This window comes from Meles meles, chromosome 3 (assembly GCF_922984935.1).
Source record: "Meles meles chromosome 3, mMelMel3.1 paternal haplotype, whole genome shotgun sequence".
NCBI classification, from domain to species: domain Eukaryota; kingdom Metazoa; phylum Chordata; class Mammalia; order Carnivora; family Mustelidae; genus Meles; species Meles meles.
In genome coordinates, this window is record NC_060068.1 from 92,264,364 (window position 1) to 92,270,894 (window position 6,531).

Consider the following 6,531-nt stretch of genomic DNA (forward strand, 5'->3'; position numbering starts at 1 on the left):
CCTGGCTGTCAGTCTCTAAAGCTACTATCCTAACCCCTGTTGTTCCCTGGAATACAGAGAAGGGAAGCTCTCGGGGGTTTCTACGGATAGGAAATTCTTTGGGCAGCAGGCTTTCTGGGAAAAGCTTCACAGAGGTGGGAAGGTGCAGTCTCTCCCATTAGGGCCAGAATTAGGCCAGCCAAAGCCAACTACCTCATTCACGTTGCCCATCTCACCTAGGTAGGTCCTCACTTCCTTTGACCTTCTAAAAAGTGTTGTAAAACTTTGTATGAGAATATTTGTCTTAGGAGAGGGGAATTTAGGGGACAAGGTTATGCTTGGCGTCTGACCTCTGTTTCAAGTAGATTCATTCCAGGCTACCTACTTGATAGGTGAGGTGTAGATATAAAGAAAATGAGATTTTAATGTGATAATCTGTCACTATTCTTCCTTATCAGATCATTCCCTTCGCTGGCCTTTGGACTGAATACTTGGCACAGCAGTTTGGAACCAGAACATCCCTTAAAAATAATCTACTTCAATGGTTGGCATCCAAGAGCCCCTTAAGGATGGGGTCTTCACATGACTTTTTAATGTCTGTATCTCTGATCTCCTAAGTGTGGTAAGTTGGCATGGACTCACTCAAAGATCCATTTCTTTGTCTTTGACTAGAACTTTGGTAATTTAATATGTCAAAACTGTGGGCATCTCATGTTAAGTTCTGGCTAGCAGCTATAGCTTTCATTGATAAAAAATGAAAATAAAATCCCTCTGATCTAAAATCCCACTTGGGGCCCATGGCACCATCCTGCTTCTCAGACCAGGGTTTAGTTCACCACACCAAACTGTCATTTTCTTGACATTTAGCTCAATGATGAATTTTGTTGGATAATTAGCTTCCAATCATACAGCTTGAATTTCAATACAATAGTTTTTTTTTTTTTTCAAATTCCATTTTAAAGGAAACTTAAACTACTGGAAATTGAAAACCAGATCATTTAGCATCAATAGAAATAAATACTGTGGAAACAAAACACTGTTCCTGAATTTCAGCTAGCTATGGTTGCTTACTGGAGATCTTAACCAGATGCCTATTCACTCATTGTCAAGGAGAGGAATGGGAGAGATGAGGCCATAGTGGAATCCTGTTAAGAAAAAAGTGGCTCTGAGGCTCTCTCTAGAATCCTTATGGAAACACAATAAAAAGGGGAATACTTTTCTCACAAAAAGTATTTCATATTCCTGCTGCCTTCACCCTAAGGAAGAAATAATACGTTGCAGAGGTGGTAAAAGAAGTCAGAAATGGAGCCTCTGCCATCAGCCACTCTCTTCCCCTTTCCAGACCTTTCCAAGGACTCACCCCTTTTTCCTCTTGTTGAATCATCTCTATATTTTCCTCTCCTGTGCTCATTGATCCTTTTTCTCATTTGCTCCCCTCTTCCAGGGCCCTGTTTCTACTCTGTTAGGTCTCAAGCCATGGGGTTCCCAGTTGGCTGGTGAGGGGCCTTTGGGTTTTAGAGACAGAAAAAGAGAGAGTGGTAGAGGCAGAGAGCTGGTGGTGGTGCTAGACAGATCCACTGTTCAGGAATATCAGGTGTGATATTCCTGTTCAATCATCCAGGGTTTTTTTCGTTCTCCTCCGCATTTCCACCATGCCCTGTGAGTGCAACCGAGCCTCAGTGTTAACTCTGACACCCTGAGGAAGCCCTTCAGTCCCTTTCTCCCTTGCCCCCCTTCCCTGTGACCCCGCTCCTCCATAACAAGCAGGATGCTCTCCTCTTATCCTCTCTACATTTCGTTCTGTCTTCCTTCCTAAAGCATTTGTAGATTGCAACACTATTCCGGCATTCAATTGTGTAAGCTAGAGAGATTAGTTATTTGTCCAACATTTTCTATCCTGTGCACCACACTGCCTCAGCAAATTTTGGAGATTTAACCATCAGAAGCCAAAGAGAATGTGGTTATAGGTACCAGCTTCCTTGTTACCTGAATCTTCTCAATTATTTCCCCCTGCTCTGAGTCCCTTGTGTTTTGTTTATGCTGCAAAGTCCTGATTATCTAAAGCTCTTTTATCCAGAAACTGTTTCACAACCTGAAATGAGGTTGTGCTACTGGATATGTTTTATTTACTTTGAAAACTCTCTAGCTCACCTGAACCCCTGCTTGTCTGACTTCATTCAATGCCTGTCTAGATTCTTCAGATCTTCAGGGCTTTGGGGAGCCCCACTCCATTTTCCTATTGTTTAACCTCTGCTGCAGAGCAACTCTGATTTCAGCCTCACTTTCTACGGTAGAGACACGTGCCGTGTTATCTGAATCCCACAGTTGTTCCACTAGCTTTGTTCTTGCCAACTTTTAAAGCCCACGTTAAAAACATAAGAAATGGACTTTTGAACCTCCTTTGGTATTCTGAGGCAAGACAGCCAAAGGGAAAGGATGCCGTCCTCCATTAGCCCCCTATGTTCTTGGGTTGGTTCTGTAGTTGACTGTGTAACTTAAAACATGTCCCTGAATTCCCATGTATTGCCTTTCTCAAGCAGCCAATTGTGGGTAATAGTATCTAAGCTTCCTTATTAGCTGATGTTCTGTCAATTACAGAGAGTATAGCTTTAGAAAAGTTTACAGAGGACTATCATTTTTATAATTAATCTAGAGGAGTCTTTAATAATTATTTTAATAAAATCTCATATTTGGCAAAATAATGATGATGATGATGATGATAAGCGATAATGGAAAACTGGCATCAGATTGAGGCTTTCTCTGAACAATACAGAAAAGCTGATTTCCAGAGGATGAGCACCCTCATTCTGCTTGAACACATCCCATAAAAGAAAGATCACTACTACCTTTAAAAGTTTCCATTACTGAACTCTTAGTTAGATATTTCTTTCTTTTTTTTTTTTTTAAATATTTTATTTATTTGACAGAGAGAAATCACAACTAGGCAGAGAGGCAGGCAGAGAGAGAGGAGGAAGCAGGCTCTGCAGAGCAGAAAGCCCGATGTGGGGCTCGATCCCAGGACCCTGGGATCATGACCCGAGCCGAAGGCAGAGGCTTTAACCCACTGAGCCACCCAGGTGCCCCTAGATATTTCTTTCTTGCATAAGGCCAAAAATACCCTTTGCAAAATTTCCACCTGCTTTTCCTTCTGCAATTCAATTTGCCAACCATTCACCAAGCAACTCCTATATTCAAAGTTCTGTGTCAGTCATCTAGGGTTACAAAGATTAAGTCAGCTTGGTTTCTATACTTAAGATCTTTGCAAATAGTCTACGAATGAAAGGTTGCATGTTGTGCTGTATTTTAAAGACAGAGATACTCCACTATTAGCCAAGATGTAGGAATAGAGACTTACTCTCTTATCTGGAACAACCAAAATGATGAATAAAATTCGTGCAACAGTAGTTTTAAAAACACTGGATATGAGGCAACCAAAACCACTGACTCCCAAGAGATGGGGAATAAACAATTGCCCCTACACAAGCTTGAGAGACTTCTCAGACCCTTGTGCAGGGGTGGGAATTCCAGGCACAGGAATCCAGTGGACTCCCTGTGAGAAGATGGGGATGATTCCTGGAGACTAAGGCAACTAGAGTTTGCAGAACAGACTACAGAAGAGGGGAGAGCTGCACAGAGTACCAGACATCTACAGAGGGCCCCTCTTGGATATTCAGCAGAACATTGATCAAGGAATGTATGTGAGTAAGCTACCCCATGAGGAAGTTACCACCCTAAAAAATTAGAGGGAGCAGGACCATGAATAATGCCTGTTTCCACCAGCCAGACTGGAAAGCATCATAATTCATGGGGCATTGGGTAGAGTGCTCAGAAGTTGCCCCCCGCCCCCCACCTCAGGACTGAAAAATAATTCACCGTAGACTAAACACAGTTCTGGTTCCACCTAACAAATCTTAAAAACAAGACCCAAAAGGAGCAAACTGTTTACAAGCAATTTAACTGTATCCCAGAACAAAGCTCAAGAATATTTATAGGAATACAAAAATAGCCAGAACCCAGCAAAGGAAAATTCACAAAGTATGGCATCCAGTAAAAAAAATTACCAGTTATGCAAGGAGGCAGGAAAATATGACCAATAAGAGAGCAACTAACAACCAATCCAAAGCAGCTCAGAACTGACACAGATGTTAGAGTTAACAGACAAGGACATTCAAACAATTATTGAAACCGTATTATAGGTAGTCAACTAATGAAGTACAAACATGGGAGATATTTAAAAGACCCAGGATGAACTTCTACTGATGAAAACTACAATTTCTGAGATTAAAAATTACACTGAATGGATTGAATTATAGACTGGCTATTGTGAGAAAAAAACCTTTAAAGAACTTTAATAAATAGCAGTAGACACTCTGTTTAATTAAACACACAGAGAAAAAAAGAATGAAAAAAAAAGGAGACTCACTGATCTTTGGAACAATTTCAAGCAGTCCAACATCCATGTAATTGGGGTCTACAAGGAGAGTAGATGAGGGGGGAAGTAGGAAAAAAATTGGACCCCAACATGGGAAATGTAAAGCAAACTAAACCAACAAACATAATAAAGAAATTGTTCAAACCAATGCTAAAGAGAGAAATCTCAAAAGCAATCATAGGAAAATGACATATGATGTACAGAAGAACAACAGCAAAAGAATGGCAGCAATTTCTCATCAAAAACAATGCCAGTGGGCGCCTGGGTGGCTCAGTGGGTTAAGCCGCTGCCTTCGGCTCAGGTCATGATCTCGGGGTCCTGGGATCGAGTCCCGCGTCGGGCTCTCTGCTCAGCAGCGAGCCTGCTTCCCTCTCTCTCTCTCTGCCTGCCTCTCTGTCTACTTGTGATCTCTCTCTGTCAAATAAATAAATAAATAAAAATTTAAAAAAAAAGAACTATTTGTAAAAAAAAAAAAAAAAATGCCAGTGAGAAAACAGAAATGTCTTTAATGATGAACAACTGTCAACCTAGAATTCTATATCCAGTGCAAATACCTTTCAGAAATGAAGACAAAGTAAAGACTTTTTAGCAAAAGAAGAAAGACTTTGTCACTAGGAGATCCACACTACAAGAAATGTTAAAGGAAGTCCTTCAGGCAGAAGGAAAAATACCTGATCTACACAAAGGAATAAAGACCCCTGGAGTATATCAGACATTTTAAAATAGCTAAGGGTGTCTAAAAGATAACTGGCTATTTAAACAGCAACAAAAGATAATGTAAAGGGAGACTGGTAATATATATAAAGGACATATATGACAAAAATAGCATGAAGCCCTAGAGGGGAGAAATGGATGTATCCTATTATAAGGTTCTTAAGCAAATGTGAAGAACAGCATAGAAAAACAAAAAGTTTTAGCTAAAAGACAATGAAGGAGATCAGACAGAATCATAAAAAAATACTCAACCTAAAAGAAAGGCAGAAATAGAGGAATCAGGGAACACATAAAGGATGGGAAAAATAGATCTTGTCATCCGTTCTGGAATCAAAGGAAAAAACTATATCTCCCTTTCCAGAGTTAAACAGTTTCCTCTTATGTGGAAATGTTGCCAAGGCCTCATCTGAAGTGGGTGCTTCACAAGATGATGCTTGTCCTCCTTAAGGTATGACTTTGCCCTCCTCTCATTACCAATAACTAGGATCAGCTCTAAGCACAGTCTAATTCAGGAAGTAGAATTCCTTCTCACTGTACACCAAAGAAGTTGCAAGGCCTGACAAACAGGCATTGGCAGAAACCAGCAAAAACACTCAGGGAAGTGCACGTGGAAAGGGTGGGACAATGGAGGCCTGAAGATAAAGATGAATGGGAAGAAGTCATTGATATGGGAGCATTCTTCCTTGACTCAGGATTTAACATCCTGGCAAAAACATCAGGATCCAGTCATAATGCACTGCCAGCATGACTTTTCGAAACTTGGATACAACAATGGATTATAGCAAATAAGACAGAGCTGTTAGAATGAACGTGGCAGACTATCAATGAGGGGCCAAGGTGGTGGGGGTGGATTTACTACTGAGATCAGAAAAGTCCCCATCTGTTTATATTCCCCAGGAATTCCCAGAGGAGATTGCTTTGGCTAAAGCAATAAGAAATGCAGTGATGAAAAAACCACTGGTAACTCCAGCAGTGGCTGTCCCCTGCACCCTGGGGCTGATAGGAGGAAATGGTGCCATAAGTCTATGCTCCTTCACATCAGTAAGAATGATAGAATTCTGGAATGTCAGAGGTTAGTTGGCATTTCTTAAGTGAAAGGAGAAGGTATATGTGATTGCTATATGGGGACAAGGGCTGGAAGATGCTTTGACCTTAGACATCTGTCACAGCGGCTAAAAGGCCAGCACGTTCCCAATGACAAAACAGATTAACAGCCAACTAAGAGAGTACCTGACTTGTAGAACTGCAAAATGAAATTGTGAGCTAGCACAAGCACAACTCAAAGGAGATCCAGTAGGTCTGCAGAGCCACCTTGTAGTTATTTCCCCCTCCCCCAAGTGCATAATTTAGATAAACAAAGTAGCTGGCAGTATCCTTCCACTGGTTCCTTGACTTACAGAATAAGA